The sequence below is a fragment of the Erpetoichthys calabaricus genome, chromosome 10 (genome assembly GCF_900747795.2).
Source record: "Erpetoichthys calabaricus chromosome 10, fErpCal1.3, whole genome shotgun sequence".
Lineage (NCBI taxonomy): Eukaryota > Metazoa > Chordata > Cladistia > Polypteriformes > Polypteridae > Erpetoichthys > Erpetoichthys calabaricus.
In genome coordinates this window covers 15,200,238-15,224,657 of record NC_041403.2, presented here as the reverse complement: position 1 = coordinate 15,224,657, position 24,420 = coordinate 15,200,238, and the positions used below count along the sequence as shown (strand labels likewise).

Sequence of the window (24,420 nt, the reverse complement as noted above, 5' to 3'; positions counted from 1 at the left end):
TTCCGCAACCTAGTTTCACATTATAGAAGAATGTAACATTTTTTCTGTAATATACCTGCTCGGCCCTCATTATACAAAGTGCTATATAAAAATTATATATATATATTAGAGGTGGGCGGTATGACCAAAATTCTATATCACGGTATTTTTCTAAATTCTGCCGGTTTCACGGTATTAGACGGTATTTTTTTCCCCATGCATGAGTGGATGTTAACCACATTTTCCACTGCAATTACTACAGTAGACTGGCTAAGAATAACCTATTAGACTGTTATGAGAATTGTACATCGTACAAAAAGACATTTTAATGTGCACACAAGTATTAATCCAGGTTTGCATGGCCCCATAAAGTGATATTTTTTAAGGGGGTGGCACTAAAGAGAAGGAATCACATTGCATGACAGATGCAGTCAAAATAAGAAACCTTTAATTGAACAAATTTTGCAAAAGCTTAAACTATGATTTTGACAACATATTTTTCAACCATCTGAAGAGGCATTTAGACTTAGTAAAATATCCAGAGGTGTTTGTCAAAAGTTGGATTGCACTGAACACGTCTTAGAAAAGGAATAAATAGTAAATATTTTTTTGTAAACCAACTACACTTTCTGTTAATGTTAACAATCTCTGTCCACTGTCACGTTAAAGTGACTTTTTTAAACAATTTTACCATCGTTAAACTGCATAATATTTAAACTAATAAATAATAACAATAAAATAAATAATAGTAGTATTACTGATAGTAGTACCATTACTTCATGGCTTCAAGCCCAGGTGCATTACACAGTATTCACCAAATTAAAATAAAATAAAACAAGTGCAACTTGGTGATGACATCTTACCAACTGTACCATCATTTAGGCAAACTGCATTAATATGGACCTTGCTTCAAGCTAAGCTATATACATAAATAATAAAAAACTGCAACTTGCATTTATAATGCTGTTTGTGGTATAGCCCTATGGAAGCGCATTAGGGCCACTGTGAAGAAAAAAAAATATGGACACGGAAGAAAAATACAAACTATATGTCGAGAATAAATTCGACATGTTCACTATGTCAAGATTAAAGTCGACATTTCCACTTTATTCTCATAGTTTGTTTTATAATTAAAGTAGAATGTTGTAAACTAAACTTCATCCTAAAATCAATGTTTAATTACTAGATTTTCTCAAACCCCGTCACAAGTTAATGCAGCACATCAAATACTTTGTGTTAAGTGTTCCCCGACCCAGTCGTTAATCACTCGCTCCTTAAACTGACTTTCACCGCACTAAGAGCAGGCGCCTGCAGCAATCACCGCACAGATAAACATCTTTGTGAAATTAAAACTAGTTATTAACTTAGCCGACGGAGTGTTCAGAACTTTAAAAATATCTTCGTTATACATGTTTAATTATGCCATCCATTCAAAGTTGCGCCCATCTCTGAACGAGTCGCCACCACATCGCAGGATCAATACAAGCAAAACATACACTAGCACGTACAAAGACAAGTACAACTTGGCTTGCAGTGTTATCCAGTAGTATAGAAACAGTATTTACACATCTGACCTTATAAAACTAAAGCATCTCCAGGCGACAGACGTGACTGCTTTTTGTCAGCTCTCTGTCCATTTTCACCGCGCGGCATACCTATGCTACCGCCCACTATTTGGTGGTGTAGCAGTGAAAAAGAGCCCTAGTGCAACAAATCTGTGTTTAGCGGCGTAGCAGTGAAAAAGGTCCCCACTTGAACAGTTTCCCGCTGCGCCATGTTCCGAACGTCGTTTAGGCAATTTAAACCGGTGTTGCGGTATAAGAAAAATCCATATCATAAAAAAAATTAAAAAACGGTTTTCGGTATGAACCGGTATACCGCCCAGCACTAATATATATATATTTTCTGATCACTCAGTGCAAGGCTTTTTGGAAAAAAGATAAGCTGTTAAAGAAATTGCCTACTACTGCCAGGACATCGCACCATAAGCCAAAGAAACACTCTGAGCTCTCTAATGAATCTAATGTAACAAGATATCTGAATATTGTAGAAAATCAGGTACATGCCTTCATGGCAGCAGTATCCCTATTTGTGAATAGGCTTTTACAGGGTGATAATTATCCACAACACAAGCTTAGCATAATGCAAGACTTCTTCCAAGAACATCACACTGAATGCTTCTTAATGGCAGTGGCGTACCCTAGTAACCTAATATCAACCCAATCTGTGGGAAAAGAATAAACTGAATTAAAAGCTGGGATGCAGCACTTCCCCCTAATTTGTACCAATTATAAGGCACACTCATCTTAACCAGAGACAAAATCCTGGTGTTATTTTCAATACTTAGCACAGCGTATGCGCATAAAAATAAGTCAATTGTGAAGAAAAGTGAGGGATCAGTTCAAGCAGGAGGATCTGATAAACCGTCCACTGAGTGTGCAATGCTTAAAACAACACTTTCATAAAATAGCTATTTTCTTTACTTTGTGGGCCTCTATAAATGATCATGGCCATTCAGTTTTTTTATGTGCTCTTAGTGGTATAAACCACCTGCAATTAGAATCGAAATGAAATTTTCCATCCACCTTCCAAACTCACTCCATCCTCAGCAGGGTCACAGGGAACTTGTAACTTAAAGCACTAGCTCCAATCAACTTGAGCATGGGAAATATATAAATAAAATAAAATGTATTATTATTATTAAGGTAAAAACAATTCCTGGACAGAGAGCCAGTCCATCGTAGGGTGAACACACACACATACACACACACACATATACACACACAGAAAAACACACTAGAGCCAATTTTGCATTGCCAATCCACCTAACCTTCATATCTCCCCTGATTTGACTAGCATGCTATACTGTGACAGCAACTCTCATCATTGTGTGGAGTGTGGAAGACAAAGACTAAGTAAGCACAGAAAACGGGTATTAAATCTGTGGTGATGATGAAAATGATCATTAGTGATGAACGAAACCAATTCACAACTAAACTCAGTGTTTGGTTTCTGTTAGGATGTGTTTTTCATGTAATCATTCTGCTTGTCATTTGGTATTTAAATAAAGATCTCCAAAAAAAAAATCTTTGAGACGTGTGCATAGCCTTGGTTGCTAGGTGACAGTGGGAGGTGGGGTTTTGGAGCAGCGACTTCCTGTGTAACCGATTTTTCCACAGATGGGTCTAACTGCAGCCTCCAATACCTATGAGGTACGTCAGCCAAGGCCCACAACGTCAGTCACGAAAACACCCTTTGAGTCAGATAACCCTCTCACAACGCTAATCTTAACGACAGTGTAACAGGGCCCTAATCTTAACCATAGTGTAATGCGATGGTCGTTTCATGGCTGACGCTGTGGGCATTACAGTTAACATGATATGGGGGCATTATGTGACTCGCCACAGTACTGCGGTCTACAACTGCACTCAGTTATAAAGATTTACTGTGGATAAAACATTAAGGTGCGCAATGGAGTGTTTTAGGGCACATTCGAGTAAAAAATACGCAGCATGAGACATATTTTGTGACATGTAAAAAAATTTTTAAAAATGTATATCACCGCAGAGGAGTGCAGTAAAAGAGGCATAAAATGAATGGATTTTACCTGTGTGTTACACATTACAAGGTTAACACATCTGCAGAAAAGAACATGGGTAAACACCCAAAGTGTGAAGAAGTCTTTAGGAAGAAGTATTCCTTGTGCCCCTCAAAAATATCTATAAAATCCCACTAAAACTATTTAAAACTCACCTTTCACATGTCCTAGTATAATGTTGCTCTGTAGAATCAGTTATACAAATGATAAAATTCAGTCGGACACACAATTTATTCTCATTTGTACAGGACATCTACTTGCAACAAAAGGGGACTGCAATGGGCTCTTCTTTTGCACCTCACTATGCAAACCTACTTATGGAAAAGCTGGAGAAGGATTTTATGTCAACATGCATCTTAAAACCAGTGTTGTATCTCCCATTTCATATGTAAGACGCTAAAGGTCGCTGATGCGTCTTTCAGCCTAACAGACAGACACACTGCACGCAGGGTAAAATCACCAATAAGCTGTTTAATACTTTTCTTCTTGTAATAGTGCTCTGAAGCACCTCCTCCACCATAAACAGGCAACACAATAACAATACTAATACTACACACAAATCTCTCCTCCACACCTCCAGGCAAGCTCTGTCCACTACCTCCCAACTCCAGTTCGCTTGCTGGGTCTCCACCAGTCCTTCTTATAGTCCTTGACCTGGAAATGCTTCTGTTCCTCTGTCCATGTGACTTGTCAACACTTCCGGGTCAGATGGAGAGTTATAATTTTCTTCAGCCCGGAAGTACTTCTGTGTTTCTATCCCCGTGACTTGGGAGTACTTCTGGGCTATACGGAAAATAAAGATTCTCGGATCTCCCTGAAGCATCTCCTGGCGGCACCAACGGTACCCAGCAGGGATGTGAAGCCGAACTCCAAATCCCATGGTGCCCTGTGGGAATCTGGGGTACCACTATGCTGCTGGGACATCTCCATCTGTCGTTCGGTTGGGGTTGGAGTAGTGTCCCTCAGTAGATGCTTTCCCCCATCTTTCTCCTCTATGGGCGTCCCGGCCAGGCTGAGCAGCCGGCTGTCCACCACACATAGATGACATCTTTATAATCTGGACAGCTTGTGAGAAGGACCTCCTCTATTTTCAAAACAAATTCTTTCCACCCCAACATAAAGCTGAAGCTGAATTACTCAAAAACAGAACACCACCTTGACACCACCATTCACCTGAAAGACAACAATCTTGTGACCTCTGTTTTTCACAAACCGACAGGCAAACAGACACCCTTTAGAAGTGATAGCTTCCACCCAAAACATATACACTACCGGCCAAATGTTTTACAACACCTCAAATTTTTTCAGGTTTTATGAAAATGTGAGTACAGATCTCTTCCCATCAGCGTGTCTGCAAGTTTCCAATTGTCTTTGGGTTGTGTAGGACACCGCTGTACTCACTGACACTTTTGATTATTTTTGCAGTTTCTCTAAATGAAAGGCATACACTTCTAAGAGTAATAATGCTCTGTCTCGTTTCATTTGTTTAATTGCCGTTTTCTTGCCATTATCACTGGAATTTACAAGTTTCTACAGTGTAATATTGTCCAAGTGGTCTCTTCTAACTCTGCTTTAGGGCAAAAAAGTGGGTTTTAAATTAATCAACATAAGTTGGGATACCTGTGCAAGTTGTTTGCATCAACTTGTAAGGCTTTATTTACTTTAATTTCTGCAGGTCAATTTGGAGGTTGTAGCCTATTAGTTGTTCCCTGACAAAGGCCCATTTGTAATATTCTACAATTTCCTTTTTCTCAGTTTCTGTCAACCTAAACTTTAAATTTAAGCCTCTGGCAGTTTACTGGTTACCTTTTCACCGTTTTAGGTCATTTATTGCATTTCAACTGCTTAAATTTGAAGAAAAACTGGAAAAACTGAGGTGTTCTAAAACTTTTGACCACTAGTGTAAGGTGCTTCATTATTTTCAACCAAGCTTTTATATTACAATCGTATTTGCTCAGACTGTGATAAACAATTGCAGCAGCTCCAACAAGATTTCATTAGACAAGGATATGCTCCTAAAACAACAAACACACAAATAAGAACAACAACTGCCACATCCACAGTCAACCTTCTGGTATATAAAAACAAAACCATAACCCACATCTTGAAGTACTTCGCAAAATAATAAAAGAACTTCAGCCGATACGAAATAATGATGACATACTGAAAGATGGATTCCCGGAACCTCCCATTCTGGCATACACACAACCACCAAACCTCCTACAACTATTTGTCCAAAGTTTCCCAAGTGAACCAACAGAAAACTGTGCATCTCCCTGCCTACAAAAAAGATGTAAACTGTGTGCTCTCGTTTATAATACAGTCCATGTAGTTATAACACAACGCCCACAAGAACATTGCATAAAGAGATCATTTTCGTAATGTGGTCTACCTAATTCTGTGCATGAATAGTCAATAAACATAAACTCACTGTTTAAAACAAGCAGAACAGAGAAACTCTGTTAAACAAAACCTGCCCAATTTTCCTCACCTCCCACCTACCTCTATGCTGGAAAAAACATTCATCAGTCTTGAGGACTCAGAGAGCATCTCCGTAATATATAAAACCATTTTACACTCCATCCCTTTCAAAGATCCCAGAGTACAGTGGGAAAAGGATCTCTCACTCAACATTTCAGAAAAGGAGTGGAAGGTAGCAATGCACAGAATTCACTCGAGCTCCATATGTGCAAAGCATACAATTATTCAACTTTAAAATATATATCGACCACATCTGTCTTGCTTAAAATTGTCTAAAATGTTTCCTGGGCGAGATCCAACCTGCGAACATTGCAATCACGTTCCAGCCTCACTGGGCCACATGTATTGGGCCTGCACCAAATTAACATCATTCTGGACCAAAATCTTTAGATGCCTTTCAGACAGCCTTGGGGTCACAATACATCCTAATCTTGTAACAGCTGTGTTTGGTGGGCTCACAGAGGGGCTTAAAGTGGAGAAGGACAAATAAACTGTGATTGCCTTTACTTCACTATTGACATGTAGACTTATCTTGGTCAACTGGAAGAATCCTAACTTACCTCTGTTAAGTCAGTGGGTATCTGATGTTATATATTATTTGAAATTGAAAAAAAATCAAATTCTCACTTAGAGGATCTGTGCAAAACTTTTTTAAAACCTGGCAGGATCTGATCAATGACATTTTAGAATAAGCATTATAATGGAGGATGCAGATTCTCTCCCCTCTTTTTTATTTTTATTTATTTATTTGCTTATTTTTACAAGTTTAAAATTTTATTCTTCATCTCTTTCTAATAGGTGGGGGTTGATTTGTTTTAAACCTAGTTTTGTAAAACTTAATTGTATGGAATATTATTTGATTTTAATAAAATCAATAAAATAAAATAAAAAAATACAAGCAGAACGGCAACTTTACTTCCTGAAAAATCGCAGGAAGGTTAATCTGTCACAAAAGCTTCTGGTGTCTTTCTGTTTTTGTTCCACTCCTGCAAAAAAGCCGAGAAAATTACCCACACACCTTTGCCTACCTTGGAAGACATCTACACCTCTCAATGTCTGCGGAAGACATCCAGCATCATAAAGGACTTGTATCACCCAGCACACAAACTGTTTGAACTTCTCCCATCAGGTCCATTAGAGTGCAGACCACAAGACCAATGAACAGTTACTACCCCAAAGCAATTACTACAATAAATTCTGTACTGAAATCACACACCTGATAGACATAACTGTGAAATATCATATTTATCATCATTATTATTTATTTATATTCTTAACTTGTGCAACATTAAAAAGTTTATTTTTTGCATATGCTGACAATTGTGTAATGTGTGAGCTGTATATGTGAGAATATTAAATGGGTAGTTTTCAAAAGTATGGTTTTGAGCATCGTTTCAGGTAGTGTACAGGAATCTCATTGTATGTGTTATGCAATAACAATAAAGAACAAAAACATGTTTGACCACACTAACCCACTCTCACTCTCACCTCGGAGTACTGCACCCTCCACACATCCTTCTGCTGATACCAGCATAGGAGAGACATCCCCACCCACAATTACAACAGCACAGGTGAGCAGAGAGCTGAGGAGACTTCGTGCCAGCAAAGCAGCAGGTCCAGATGGAGTATCGCCACGACTGCTGAAGGTCTGTGCATCGGAGCTGGGGGATCCTCTACAGCGCATCTTCAACCTGAGCCTGGAACAGGGGAGAGTCCCGAGGCTTTGGAAAACAACTTGCATCACCCCAGTCCCAAAGGTATCACGTCCTAGTGAGCTGAATGACTTCCGGCCTGTTGCTCTGACATCACATGTGATGAAGACCATGAAGAGGCTGCTGCTTCACCACCTGAGGCCACAGGTTCAACACGCCCTCGACCCCCTGCAATTTGCATATCAGGAGAAGGTGGGAGCGGAGGATGCCATCATCTATATGCTACACCGATCCCTCTCCCATTTGGACAGAGGCAGTGGTGCTGTAAGAATTATGTTTCTAGACTTCTCTAGCGCCTTCAACACCATCCAACCTCTGCTCCTTAGGGACAAGCTGACAGAAATGGGAGTAGATTCATACCTGGTGGCATGGATCGTGGACTATCTTAAAGACAGACCTCAGTATGTGCATCTTGGGAGCTCCACAGGGGACTGTACTTTCTCCGGTCCTGTTCAGCCTATATACATCAGACTTCCAATACAACTCGGAGTCCTGCCACGTGCAAAAGTTTGCTGACGACACTGCTATCGTGGGCTGCATCAGGAGTGGGCAGGAGGAGGAGTATAGGGACCTAATCAATGACTTTGTTAAATGGTGCGTCTCAAACCACCTACACCTGAACACCAGCAAAACCAAGGAGCTGGTGGTGGATTTTAGGAGGCCCAGACCTCTCATGGACCCCGTGATCATCAGAGGTGACTGTGTGCAGATGGTGCAGACCTATAAATACCTGGGAGTGCAGCTGGATGATAAATTAGACTGGACTGCCAATATTGATGCTCTGTGTCAGAAAGGACAGAGCCGGTTATACTTCCTTAGAAAGCTGGCGTCCTTCAACATCTGCAATAAGATGCTGCAGATGTTCTACCAGACAGTTGTGGCGAGTGCCCTCTTCTACGCGGTGGTGTGTTGGGGAGGCAGCATTAACAAGAAAGACGCCTCACGCCTGGACAAACTGGTGAGGAAGGCAGGCTCTATTGTTGGCATGGATATGGACAGTTTGACGTCTGTGGCAGAGCGACAGGCGCTAAGCAGGCTCCTATCAATTATGGAGAATCCATTGCATCCACTAAACAGTGTCATCTCCAGACAGAAGAGCAGCTTCAGCGACAGACTGCTGTCAATGTCCTGCTCCACTGACAGACTGAGGAGATTGTTCCTCCCCCAAACTATGCGACTCTTCAATTCCATCCGGGGGGTTAAACGTTAACATCATACAAAGTTATTGTCTGTTTTTACCTGCATTATTATCAATCTTTAATTTAATATTGTTTTTTGTATCAGTATGCTGCTGCTGGAGTATGTGAATTTCCCCTTGGGATTAATAAAGTATCTATCTATCTATCTATCTATCTAAAGGAATCTTATCTTATCTAGAAATGTCCCAACACTAGGGCTGCAACGATTAGTCGATGTAATCGACAACATCGACACAGATTTTTTATTGTTGACGTGTCATAAACAGAACCTTCAATAGAGACTCCAGTCACAAAGAACCACATTGGTTTTTGTAACTGCAATTCACTACATGAACGTCTGGGGGCAGTATCGTTTGTTATTGTTTGTCAAGACAACGAAGAAGAACGTCTGAGGAGAAGAAGAATGTAGAGGAAAATAAACGTGGTTGCAATGGCGAGGAGGAAGGAGATGGAAAAAAACTGAGTGTGGGAGCACTTCACCAAAAACGAAAAAAAAGTTGAATGCAGATTATGCAAAGCGGAGCTTTCTTTTCATGGCAGTACCACCGCGATGTATGAGCATCTGAAACGCAAGCATCCTGGAACTGTGATGGTGACGTCTCTTGAGAGGTAAGATTTAGCGAGTTAAGTTAGTGTCACGTGTTAACGTTGATGTTTGTACTATAATGTGCATATCAAGGTTTCGACAATGATAGTTAACCTTTAAACCGACACATACTTGGGGGTTAATGCACCCCTGGACACCAAATACTCTTTAGCTGCACTTTTTAAGTAAATGTCACAATTCACAAAAGAAAATGTGAAATTTTAATGGAACACGTATTTTGTTTCATGCAAAGAGCATCACAATTACTGCAACACTGATCATTTTACACACTGCAAATAAACTGTAAAAACTATAAAAAAAACTACTGCAACAATCTATTATATGTTAAAGGTGCAACTGAAGTCATTGGTGAAATTCAGTAAATCACCGAGCCAACTGCGCTTGAACTGGCTGCACGCAAACACACAGAGGTAAACACTGACGCTTGCAGGCTCATCTAGTACAGCGGCTAAATCCCACAGACAGTGGTGCTGCAGTTCTGCTGGCGCCGGCAGTGGTCGTGAGCTGGCTGCTCAATGAATATACGGCTTTGACTAATCACCTCTAAAGTGCTGGCAAATTGGTCTGAAGCAAATATAGCCGGTTGTGGGGTTCAATGAATATACATCGGCGAATATACTCGGCTCCGGAGTGCTAGCAAATTGCACTGAGAAACAACTTTAGCCGGTTCTGGCGGTTTAAGGGTTAAGTGAATATAATTTCAGTCATGTTTTCCAATGTGTTTGGAGCTATCGTAAACGACTGAATAGGAGTAGCTGAGCTGTCCTAGTTTTGTTTTCTTCTTTTTTCATAGAATATTTGAGTTCAAATGAATAGTAAACCATCTCTAACTAACGTTAGGTAACTTGTGTTTTGGAGTATATCAGTAATTAGCTTGTTACATATTTTAGTCCGTTATTTTTTATTTTGGTATAATATAGTACATGATGTGATAAACTACAACGCTTTTCCTTCAGAGTGTGATGATTAAAACATCTTTCTCTGTCTGCAAAATCATTCTTGTGTATTCCTGTTACCTCTACTCCCTCTGAGCCTCTCTTCTCAGCAGCTGGGAACATCGTCTCAAAGAAGAGAGCCAGCCTCACACCACAGCATGTCGAAATGCTCACGTTCCTGCACTGCAATCAGGAATATATGAACTCAATCTTTTATAAACTGTACATTATTGTTTTATTTTATTTGAATTGAAGCTTTATTTAAACTTTTGGACTTTAAGACACACCAGTGGCCATTTTTGGTTAAGTTAAATGTACTTTTTTTGTTTAAAGACTTTGTGCACTTTAGTTTGTATTGTTTAATGTATTTCTTTTTTATTGTGATGGTCACACTAATACAAAACATCTGATTATTTTCAAATTCATATGTTTCACTGGTTGTTATTTTAATTTGATTATTATTAACTTATTATTAACTGTTAATGCAGAGACATCAGGGTGACATTCACAGGTGGACAGACGTGAGCAGATGACGTAAGACATGCACTGGAGCACAGAACAAGATATGCAACCACAGGTCGCAGGCATCAAAATAGTCGGGCATGAAATAATCATAACTAATCGGGAAAAAAAATTGAATGAGTAGTCGACTACCAAAATAATCATTAGTTGCAGTCCTACCCAACACTGCATGCTATGTGTAAGAAACTGGGCAAACACTCTGCCAAAGAATAAATGTACAAAGGTTCTACATTAAGCATGGCAATTGAGATGTTCCTATAGGAGCTCACCTTAGCAGAAATGGATACTGTGAGAAGGATTTTAAAGTCACAGTGCTTATGGGCAAATTCAAGACACACCAGAACAGAAAGGAATAGGAATTTAAGCTGATGCTAAAATTTAACACATTACAACAGGGTTTAAACAAAGACAAGAGTTTTATGACCATATATGAGGACTATTTACATCTCTGTCTGACCCAGTCGATTTGATTACAGATCCACATTATAATGAAAAGTCATCAAAAACATCAAAAGACTTTGTGGGACTGTTATCTTATCAAAAGATTGAACCTATACATTGTTCTCCTCTCCTGCTAAAGGAATTTTACACTGGAGAGGTCTGTTAATTTTTGACGTTAAAGATGATCCACTTAAAGGTTTCTTTTCTTTCCTAGTGTATATATACAAACAGAGGGAACTCCAGTTTTTGCATTACATCTCGCCTGAAGAAGGGGTCTGAGCTGCATTGAAAGCTTGCATATTGTAATCTGTTCCATTAGCCTATAAAAGGTGTCACTTTGCTTCACTTCTCAGTGTCAGTTTTCACAAAACTTTATGCAAATCAAAATAATGATGATGCAGTACTTTAAAACTTGTATTTAAAAATCCAGTTTCAGTTATCAGTAAAATAAAATGTTAATATTCTTGCCAATTCGTAGTGCACAGTAAGGTTTTTAAATGTTTATGAAGTATTGCTTTGTAGCTCCAGGTGTTCCAAAGTTTAATAATGATTTTATTTCTTACTTGTGTGTCTGTCTGTTTTTATCTTACACTGTCTTTATATAATAACTCTGATTAAGGGCCCACAGACACTGTCATGCTCACCGTTTCAGAAGGAATAGTAGGCTATTAAAATGATGCAAATCATTTTCCCCATTCCTGTCATTTCCTTTATAAATTCTCCTCAATAATCTATTCACTCAGCCCCAAGGTCTTTAATTTGTTCAGACAATTAAGAGTGATTTCTATTGGATTTGAGTAACATATGCAAAGAAACTAAGCACTGACAATTGTTTTAAGAAAAACTGAGGATCCAGGCTGCCATACTGTTTGTAGTTACACGTAGTACACAGCACAGGGCGCAGCACAGCTGTGAAACTGCTCTGCTACGGGTAACCAATGATTTGCTTATGGCACAGACTCTGGGCAAACCAGCATATTAATTATTAAAGCTACCAAGTAGTGTGGTAGACAGCAAGACGATGGGGATTTTCAAAACTCGACTTGATGTTTTTTTGGAAGAAATAAGTGGATAGGACTGGCGAGTTTTGTTGGGCTGAATGGCCTGTTCTCATCTAGAGAGTTCTAATGTTCTCATTCTGTTAGACCTCAGTGCAGCATTTGACACTCAGGTCAGACATGACATTCTACAGTCCAGAATGGAGAACATACTGGGTATCTCTGGCACTGCCCTCCAGTGGTTCAAGTCCTATCTGACTGATAGCAAGAGTTTGTTAGTCTTGGCAGCAGCAGATCCAGCACAGCGCCAGTCACACAAGGTGTTCCTCAGGGCTCTGTCCTCGGCCCTTTTCTCTTCTGTATTTATATGCTTCCCCTTGGCCAAATTATTCATAGCTTTGGACTGGGTTATCATTTTAATGCAGACAATACTCAACTCTATTTCAATGTTAAAAGTGGAACTTCATCAGAGCTCTCTCAGCTCACAACCTGCCTCAGTGAAATTAATATCTGGATGGAGAGGAACTCTTTAAAATTAAATTGCAACAAAACTGAACTCCTGCAAATTGGGACTAAAGTGCAACTTAATAAAATGAGCTCCTTCCCAGTCCATCTTGGCGGTGGATCTCATCAGACCTGCCTCTACTGCAAAGAATCTTGGTGTCATTTTTGATTCCTCCCTTTCTTATTCCGCCCACATAAATCACATTAAGAAACTTTCTTACTTTCACCTCCGTAACATATCCCATGTTCGCTCCTTCCTCTCCTTTTCTAACACTGAGAAACTTGTCCCTGCTTTTATCACATCCCGCATCGATTATTGTAATTCCCTACTGGCAGGTGCCCCTTCTAATCTTATATCACAGTTCCAGCTTATTCAAAACTCGGCTGCAAGAGTCCTGACACAGGCCACCAGCAGCAGCGAGCACATCACACCCATCATGCTCCGCCTTCACTGGCTCCCTGTGTCTTACAGGATTGAATATAAAATCCTGCTAATAACCTACAAAGCCTTAAACGACCTCGCGCCAAACTACATCAGTGACCTTCTCCATCACTATGTGCCTATCCGCCCACTAAGGTCCTCTGATTCTGGGAATCTTGTTGTGCCCCACACTAATCTACACTCCATGGGTGACAGCAGGGCCTTCAACTGTATAGCGCCATGACTCTGGAATGACCTACCAAAATTAATCAGGTCAGCTGACTCCATGAATTCTTTTAAAAAACAACTCAAAACTCATCTGTTCAGGAAGGCTTTTAGCTCTAGTTAACTTTATTACCCTTCTCTCAGTTTACCTCTCTGTCAAGATGCTCATGTAACCTCTGTGTGTGTGTGTGTGTGTGTGTGTGTGTGTGTGTGTGTGTGTGTGTGTGTGTGTGTGTGTGTGTGCGAGACCATCAATTATGTTGTCTTTAGGCTTTTCTCTGAATTTACTGTCTTAATCTTATTTATTTATCTGGTTTGTACAATGCTATATACTGTATACCCTGCCGTTCTTTTTTAAATTCTTTTGATGTGCCTTGAGCATGGGAAAGGCGCTATATATATATAAAATGTATTATTAATATTATTACTAGTATTATTACTCTATTATGCAAACAAGATTTAACTACAAGAAGTTAGACAAAAAGTGCATAAGAAATTAACAACATTCACGAGTACAAATTTCACTCTGAATAATAAAATGACTCTTGTTTCAGCTGTTGTATGACTGAAGAACAGCAAGAGTTGGGAAATAAGGGTAGAGAAAGAGAAGTTACAAAGCAAGAGGGTCTAAAAGGTATTGTGGGGACAAACGGTAACCCATCTGAGAACGCAACAGTTAAGCTTAAAAAAGATGCTCCATCTTTCAAGCAGGAGAGAATGCATACACTAAACATTTACTTTTTTTCTTCTGCGTTTATCTGACATATGTTTTGTAATAATTCTGGCAGGATGCAAACACACTGTATCTCTATGGCGGTGAACATCAAATAAATAGTCATTATGTTACTCTTACTGTATTTACACACGCTCTATTCTTATGATGTTCATTAGTTATAGTGCAATTTGGAAAAGCAAGAATCCAGAGGTTTCAAAGTGAGAAACACATGAGACTAGTAAGACCTGCTGATCATGGAGCTGGAAATTGGCAACATCTCAGTCAGACATTCAAGTAAGACACTCACCACACTCTGTCCACCCTGGCCACTGGACCTTACTCCTTTTCTATGTTAACTAATGTTTTTTCTTATTTCTTATTTCTTATTTTGTCTTTTATTTTTCTTTTCTTCATTATGTAAAGCACGTTGAGCTACTTTTTGTATGAAAATGTGCTATATAAATAAATGTTGTTGTTGTTGTACATATGACAAAATCTGATGTGCAAACTATACTTATACATGTAGATATAAAATGCATCATACACACATTCCTGTGCCTATAAAAAGTATTCACCCCCCTGTAAGTTTTCATATTTTATTGCTATACAACACTGAATACTGAATTGTGGTGGATTTTTTTTTACACTGATCAACAGAAAAACACTATTTAATGTGGAAAGTAAAAACAGATGTCTGCAAGTCATTTAAATTAAATAAAATTATAAAACACAAAATATCATATTAAGTACACACACACACCCTTCAGTCAGTATTTAGTAGATCCAAGGCAGCCATAATAGCCTTGAGTCTGTGTGATCATGTTCTCTCTGTCTCTCAGAACTGCCCAAGGTTAGGTTGAGGATTGCCAAGTAAACAGCCCTTTTTCAAGTCTAGCTTTAAATTCCCAGTTCCAATGAGATCCGGACTCTGACTAGACCACTCTAGGCCAATAATGCTGTTGTTATGCCATTATCTTTATATGTTTATGCTTGGGCTCGTTGTCTTGATGGAAAACAAAACGTCTCTCAAGATGCAGATTTGTTGCAGAATCTATCTTTTTTCCCATGTGCTGCATTCATTTAACCCTCATTAGCTTTTCAGGGCATGCTGAAGAGAAGCAAACATATAGCTTAATGCTGCCACAACCATGCTTCACAGTTGAGATGGTGTGTTTCTCAAAATGTCCAGTGTTTGGCTTTGGCATTTACTGTAGTCTGATGGTGTAATAAGTGTATATGTTTAATATGTCACTGTGCTCTGTACAAATATTTTATAAATCTACTTTTCTTTCTACTCACATGCCCAGCTAATACAAAGCCAGATTTAGCACAAGGGCTCATCATTTAGAACTGCTAGGCAAGTATTAGAAGACAAGACAGGGACAACTGCGAAATGGGCATTGTATACTATTTCTTTGTGTCAAAGTCAGCATGAAACTGCATCCTTTTTGCCTTGTTTGGAATGGCATGATTCACCTAAGTGGGGGCCTACACATGAAGGAAGAGTATAAAGCCTTGGAACATTGCCCGGCACACCTTTGAAGCTGACAGACAGATGGGAGAGAACGTCATCTGATCCGGAAAATCTTTCCAACGCAGCAATGAAAATGGCAGACTCTATACATCAGGCCCCCACTCCCGAACTGGGTTCTTGTCATGGCTTCCTTTGTCTGTTAAGCTGCGTAAGCCATCATTAAAGAAAGCCAAGTTATTTCTCCTATGTGATTTCTTACCGCTGTATCACTAAGGGAGGGGTATCGCCATTATTTATTATACCATTAACGGCGCACTGCACAAATACACTTGACTTATAGTTTTCCTCCTCTTTCTCTGTACGTTTAGCATTCATTTGCTCAGAGGTTGATGCGCTTGCTGCTTTCTGTGCAGCTCTTCTTTTCTCCACCCTAGCGGCCTGCTTCTTTTCTTCTTTCGTTGGCATCTTTTCACGTTAAAACTGATTAAGTCAGTGTTTGTGTTGCAATTGCTTAGTTCCATCCATCCATCCATCATCCAACCCGCTATATCCTAACAGAGGGTCACAGGGGTCTGCCAGAGCCAATCCCAGCCAACACAGGGCACAATGCAGGAAACAAACCCTGGGCAAGGTGCCAGCCCACCGCAGGGCGCACACACCCACACACCAAGGACAATTTAGAATCGCCAATGCACCTAACCTACATGTCTTTGGACTGTGGGAAGAAACCAGAGTATCCGGAGGAAACCCATATAGACACGGGGAGAACATTCAAACTCCACGCAGGGAAGCTGGCACCTTTCACTGCGCCACCATACCGCCTGCATACAAACTTAAAAGGTTTAAATAAAACAGAAATATATACCTTTATTTTTACTTCCTTAACTTGTGGAGGGTGTATCCTGTAGCAAAGCCCTAACTTTTTTCATGAAAGCCCCTTTCAGTCAATAAACCTTAACAACAGGTATAAAGCTAAACTTGCAGCACCGCTATTCAATTACACTTGCCTAACGCCTCTCCTAAGGGGAGATACTGTGGGGTCTGGGCATCAGTCAAAGCACCAATCACAGGCCCCATTAGAAAGCGGGAAGCTGTGATTTGTTGTCTCCCTCCCATGTAACAATCACAGCCCGTGTTACAACGCACTATGTATGTATGTGTATATGTATATATGTATATGTGTGTGTGTATGTATGTGTGTATATGTATGTGTATATATATGTTGATATGTGTATATATATATGTATATATATGTGGATGTGTATATGTGTATATATATATATATGTATATATATGTATATATATGTATATGTAGATATGTATATATATATGTATATGTATATATATATGTTTACATAACCTCTTTAACACACTACTTCTCCGCTGCAAAGCCCAGGTATTTTGCTAGTGACTTATAAAATCAATGGGCTGAACCAGAAATGATTTAGGAGTATCATATTAAAGGGTTCAAAACTTGTGTGATCAGCTAAGTTATGTTTTACATTTGTAATTTAATTAAGTCCACATTGCAGGCATATATGTTCACTTTTGGCATTGCTCTTCTTCTTCTTTCAGCTGCTCCCGTTAGGAGTTGCCACAGCGGATCATCTTCTTCCATATCTTTCTGTCCTCTGCATCTTGTTCTGTTACACCCATCACCTGCATGTCCTCTTTCACCAGATCCATAAACCTTCTCTTAGGCCTTCCTCTTTTCCTCTTCCCTGGCAGCTCTTCCTTAGCATCCTTCTCCCAGTATACCCAGCATCTCTCCTCTGCACATGTCCAAACCAACGCAATCTCGCCTCGCTGACTTTCAACCGTCCAACTTGAGCTGACACTCTAATGTCCTCATTTCTAATCCTATCCATCCCCATCACACCTAGTGCAAATCTTAGCATCTTTAACTCTGCCACCTCCAGCTCTGTCTCATGCTTTCTGGTCAGTGCCACCGTCTCCAACCCATATAACATAGCTGGTCTCACTACCGTCCTGTAGACCTTCCCTTTCACTCTTGCTGATATCCGTCTGTCACAAATTACTCCTGACACTCTTCTCCACCCATTCCACCCTGTTTGCACTCTCTTTTTCACTTCTCTTCCACAATCCCCATTACTCTGTACTGTTGATCCCAAGTATTTAAACTCATCCACCTTTGCCAACTCTACTCCCTTCATCCTCACCATTCCACTGACCTCCCTCTCATTTACACACATGTATTCTATCTTGTTCCTACTGACCTTCATTCCTCTCCTCTCCAGAGCATATCTCCCCCTCTCCGGGGTCTCCTCAACCTGCTCCCTACTATCACTACATATCACAATGTCATCAGCAAACATAATAGTCCACAGGGACTCCTGTCTAATCTCGTCTGTCAACCTGTCCATCACCATTGCAAATAAGACAGGGCTCAGAGCTGATCCCTGATATAATCCCACCTCCAACTTGAATGCATCCGTCACTCCTACTGCAGACCTCACCACTGTCACACTTATCTCGTACATATCCTGTACAACTCTTATGTACTTCTCTGCCACTCCCGACTTCCTCATACAATACCACAGCTCCTCTCGAGGCACCCTGTCATATGCTTTCTCCAGGTCCACAAAGACGCAATGCAACTCCTTCTGGCCTTCTCTAAACTTCTCCATCAACATCCTCAGAGCAAGCATTGCATCTGTGGTGCTCTTTCTTGGCATGAAACCACACTGCTGCTCACTAATCATCACCTCACTTCTTAACTGAGCTTCCACTACTCTTTCCCATAACTTCATGCTGTGGCTCATCAATTTTATCCCCCTGTAGTTACTGCAGTCCTGCACATCCCCCTTATTCTTAAATATCGGCACCAGTACACTTCTTCTCCACTCCTCAGGCATCCCCTCAATTTCCAAGATTCCATTAAACAATCATGTTAAAAACTCCACTGCCATCTCTCCTAAACACCTCCATGCTTCCATAGGTCTGCCATCTGGACCAACGGTCTTTCCATTTTTCATCCTCTTCATAGCTGTCCTTACTTCCTCCTTGCTAATCCATTGCACTTCCTGATTCATTATCTCCACATCATCCAACCTCTTCTCTCTCTCATTCTCTTCATTCATCAGCCTCTCAAAGTACTTTTTCCATCTGCTCAACATACTCTCCTTGCTTGTGAGAACATTTCCATCTTTATCCTGTATCACACTAACCTGCTGCACATCTTTCCCAGCTCGGTCACTCTGTCTAGCCCACCGGTCCTTTTCTCCCTCCTTAGTGTCCAACCTCTCATATAACTCATCATACGCCTTTTCTTTAGCCTTCGCTACCTCTCTCTTCACCTTGCGCCTTATCTCCTTGTACTCTTGTCTACTTTCTGCATCTCTCTGACTATCCCACTTCTTCTTTGCCATCCTCTTCCTCTGTATACTCTCCTGTATTTCCTCATTCCACCACCAGGTTTCCTTTTCCTCCTTCCTCTTTCCAGATGTCACGCCAAGCACCCTTCTTGCTGTCACCCTTACTATATCTGCTGTAGTTTCCCAGCTGTCTGGTGACTTTTCACTGCCACCCAGTGCCTGTCTCACTTCCTCCCTAAACTCAACCTTGTAGTCTTCCTTTTTCGACTTCCACCATTTGATCCTTGACTCTGCCCTCACTCTCTTCCTCTTCTTGATCTCCAACGTCATCCTACAGACCACCATCCTATGCTGCTTAACTACACTTTGCAGTCTTCAATCTCCTTCAGATCAGCTCTTCTGCATAGGATGTAGTCTACCTGTGTGCATCTTCCTCCACTCTTGTACGTCACCCTATGTTCCTCCCTCTTCTTAAAATACGTATTCACCACAGCCATGCCCATCCGTTTGGCAAAATCCATTATCCTCTGATCTTCATCATTCCTCTCCTTGACACCATACCTACCCATCACCTCCTCATCTCCTCTGTTCCCTTCACCAACATGTCCATTGAAATCTGCTCCAATCATCACTTTCTGTCCCTTGGGTACACTGTTCATCACTTCATCCAACTCACTCCAAAAATCTTCTTTCTCACCCACTGCACACCCAACTTGCGGTGCATATGCACTAACAACATTCATCATCACACCTCCAATTTCCAGCTTCATAATCATTACTCTGCCTGACACTCTTTTCACCTCCAAAACACTCTTGACATACTGTTCCTTCAGAATAACTCCTACTCCACTTCTCCTTCCATCCACACCATGACAGAACAATTTGAATCCACCTGGCCTTACTCCCCTTCCATTTAGTCTCTTGCACGCACAATATATCAACCTTCCTTCTCTCCATCATATCTGCTAACTCTCTCCCCTTACCAGTCAAACTGCCAACATTCAAAGTCCCTACCCTCAGTTCCACTCTCTTTTAGTGCTGGGCGGTATACCGGTTCATACCGAAAACCGTTTTTAATTTTTTTTATGATATGGATTTTTCTTATACCGAAACACCGGTTTAAATTGCCTAAACGACGTTTGGAACGTGGCGCAGCGGGAAACTGTTCAAGTGGGGACCTTTTTCACTGCTACACCGCTAAACAAAGATTTGTTGCACTAGGGCTCTTTTTCACTGCTACACCACCATATAGTGGGCGGTAGCATAGGTATGCCGCGCGGTGAAAATGGACAGAGAGCATTCCGAAAATAAGCTGACGATAAAGTTGAACATAATGACACAGAAGAACTTTTGCCGAAAAAAAAAGGAATCACGTCCGTTTCCTGGAGATACTTTGGTTTTAAAAGGTCAGATGTGTAAATACTGTTTCTATACTACTGGATAACACTGCAAGCCAAGTTGTACTTGTTTTTGTTTCTTGCTAGTGTATGTTTTGCTTGTATTGATTCTGCTATGTGCTGGCGACTTGTTCAGAGATGGGCGCAACTCTGAATGGATGGCATAATTAAACATGTATAACGAAGATATTTTTAAAGTTCTGAACACTCCGTCGGCTAAGTTAATAACTAGTTTTAATTTCACAAAGACGTTTATCTGTGCGGTGATTGCTGCAGGCGCCTGCTCTTCGTGCAGAGGAAGTCAGTTTAAGAAGCATAGTGATTAACGACTGGGTCAGGGAACACTTAACACAAAGTATTTGATGTGCTGCATTAACTTGTGACGGGGTTTGAGAAAATCTAGTAAATTAAACATTGATTTTAGGATGAAGTTTAGTTTACAACATTCTACTTTAATTATAAAATAAACTATGAGAATAAAGTGGAAATGTCGACTTTAATCTTGACATAGTCAACATGTCGAATTTATTCTCGACATATAGTTTGTTTTTTTCTTCTGTGTCCATATTTTTTTTTCTTCACAGTGGCCCTAATGCGCTTCCATAGGGCTATACCACAAACAGCATTATAAATGCAAGTTGCAGTTTTTATTATTTATGTATATAGCTTAGCTTGAAGCAAGGTCCATATTAATGCAGTTTGCCTAAATGATGGTACAGTTGGTAAGATGTCATCACCAAGTTGCACTTGTTTTATTTTATTTTAATTTGGTGAATACTGTGTAATGCACCTGGGCTTGAAGCCTTGAAGTAATGGTGCAGCTATCAGTAATACTATTATGTATTTTATTGTTATTATTTATTAGTTTAAATATTATGCAGTTTAATGATGGTAAAATTGTTTAAAAAGTCACTTAAACGTGTCAGTGGACAGAGATTGTTAACATTAACAGAAAGTGTAGTTGGTTTACAAAAAATATTTACCATTTATTCCTTTTCTAAGACGTGTTCAGTGCAATCCAACTTTTGACAAACACCTCTAGATATTTTACTAAGTCTAAATGCCTCTTTGGATGGTTGAAAATATGTTGTCAAAATCATAGTTTAAGCTTTTGCAAAATTTGTTCAATTAAAGGTTCTATATTTTGACTGCATCTGTCATGCAATGTGATGCCTTCTCTTTAGTGCCACCCCCTTGAAAACTGTCACTTTATGGGGCCATGCAAACCTGGATTAATACTTGTGTGCACATTAAAATGTCTTTTTGTACGATGTACAATTCTCATAACAGTCTAATAGGTTATTCTTAGCCAGTCTACTGCAGTAATTGCAGTGGAAAATGTGGTTAACATCCACTCATGCATGGGGAAAAAAAATACCGTCTAATACCGTGAAACCGGCAGAATTTAGAAAAATACCGTGATATAGAATTTTGGTCATACCGCCCACCTCTACTCTCTTTACATTCCTCCTCTCCTCCTGCCTCCGGACACATCTCCCCCCTCTTCTTCGGCCAGCAGTAGCCCAATTTTTGCCAGCACCGTGTTGGCTAACAGCACTGGTGGCAGTCGTTGTTAACCCGGGGCTCGACCAATCAGGTATAGAAATTTGTATTGTTGTCCGCATATTGATTTGGCAAAATTTTACACCAGATGCCCTTCCTGACGTAACCCTCCCCATTTATCCGGGCGTGGGACCGGTACAAAGAAACACACTGGTTTGTGCATCCCCAGCAGCTGGGTTCCGGGTGCCCGGAGTCAACCTCAACCCTGCCCCAGGCGGGGAGGGGAGGCGCCACCGGGTCATTGAACCGCGTCGCCAAAGCAGACAGGTAGGTGCCCGGGTTTTCTCCCCGCTGGCCGACAGGGGGAAGGCAACTCAATGAGCGTGTCCCAGCCGGCGCCCGGGAGGGTAGCGCCTACCACCCAGAGAGAGGAGGGGAAGCGGGCACTTTTGGCATTGCTATGAACTCAGTATTATTTTTTTTAATATTATGATTATTACTACAATAAATCCCAAAATGCCTAACAGAGAGGGGAACAGTCATAACCCAGCTAGTCACCAAAAAGGGCAAAGAACAATCATTAAAATTGAAAAGACTTATTTTTGTGCCACATAGCATTTTTGTATAAATAAGCCCTGAGGAGCACAAGACAAAAGGCGCAGAAGGCAATGCCTTTAAAATAGACAATCCCAAAGGAAAACCATAATCCAAATATGTGAAATGCAAAGAATGGTTAAGAAACTTTGAGCAAAAGGTCAAATAAATACAGTAAATCGCAATAAGCACTCACCAACGCCAGCACATTTACAATGAACAGCAAAGGACTGTGGGTTTTCCTCGGCCTTTATAGGACTGAGGGAAGTCCCATGACAGGGATGGGCTGGTGGCCCCGCCTCTTGAGAAACCACCTACAAAATACACCAAACATGGAAGAAGATACATAGGTACATAGAAACTAAATGACCAGCAACAGTGACATAAACAAAGGTGTCAAAAATAAACACGAAAGACATAAAAATGGCATTTGAATTCCAGCCAGGGAAGCAACCCTAGACAAAATACAGCAGACATTAAAGAGGAATTAGAAAACTACAGTGACCTATAATGCATGAATACAAGAGTAAACCTTGGCTATAATGCAAGAATACAAGAGTAAACCTTGGGTCTTATTCAAAAAGCGGACGCCATCTCCTTCTTGTTATTTGTTTTAGACTGGCCTACCCCTACCACAAACCCTGAACTTAAGGTTCATGGAAGTAAGGCCAGGTACACAAGGGTCCCTAATCTTAAAAATTTAGAGTAGGTGCCTAATCTTAAAATATTGTAAGGGTGTGTGATGATGCGGGTTCACTCCATGCTCCCATCTTGCGTTCGGGGAGCCTTGAACCCGTCACTGTCGGTAATGTTACTGATGAGCTCAGCAGTGAGGCATAACAAATAGAGCAAGGGGATGGTGTACAAATGTGCTTTTATTAAAAATCAATAAAACAAAACAATGTTCAAATAAATGAGTGCAGTGCATTGAAATCTTTAAATAAATAATCCATAAAACTGTAGTGATGTGGAGTTTAAAATCCAATAGAAAAAGGTCTTTTAAAAACAACGAGGTTAAAACAATGCTGGAAGCAGTCCTTAACAACACAAATCCCGGTGTCTTTTTACCTGGCGGCTCCCATTCTTCTCCCGTCTGGGCTTCTCAACAGGGGAGTCGCTCTACCTGCAGCTGGCATTCTCTCCACTCTACTGCTGGTCGGTTCGCCTCTCCGATCCCTGGCTCCGGTAGGCTCCACCAAACAGCGACTTGGGATCCCCCAACGACCAGGGGTCTCACACTGTCCCAAGTCCCGACTCCCGCTGCCTTCCCAGCCTTACGCGGCCAGCCGTCCTTCATCACCAGACATTCCAGCTCCTTGTTCGCTCAGCTGGAGCGACTGCTTCCTTCTGCCCCACTGAGTGTCGGCCAAACACCGCTGCTTGGGCTCACTGTCCAGCTGCCTGCCTGCAAGCACACACTCGCGTGCTCTCTCGCTCGCCCACACCGGCGCTCTCTCTCATCTCTGCTTCCTGCAACCTCTGTTTCTTTTTCTTTCTCTCTTTTTCTTCTCCCCCTAGCCGACTTGTGTTTCTATTTATGAAGAGGATGTGGTAGCTGTGGCAATCAGTAGCTCCTGGGAACAATTACGGATGCGGACTATTTCTCACCTGTGCAATTAGGCGAGAAACGCCCACATCACAAACTCATCAGGAACCACTTCGACCACACACCACCACGCCCCCTTTCTAAGCCGCGAGTACGGCGATTACTTATTTTAAAAGTGGCCTTTTTAACGGGAGCTGTTGACTCGCTATACCACATTCCACCCCCCCCATAAGC

General features: G+C 40.8%; 1 protein-coding gene across 3 annotated transcripts in view; it reads right to left on the bottom strand.

The window, feature by feature from the left end:
* Positions 1–24,420, bottom strand: part of atg4c (autophagy related 4C, cysteine peptidase) — a 117,458-nt gene that overhangs the window by 75,708 nt on the left and 17,330 nt on the right. Inside the window, exon 2 of one of the 3 annotated variants that reach the window (XM_028810935.2) lies at positions 22,837–22,954. The exons of 1 other annotated variant lie outside the window; for it this stretch is intronic. The gene's annotated coding sequence lies outside the window, so the exon portion shown is untranslated. The remainder of the gene's footprint in view (positions 1–22,836; positions 22,955–24,420) is intronic. One more of the 3 variants, XM_051932738.1, reaches the window with a different exon arrangement.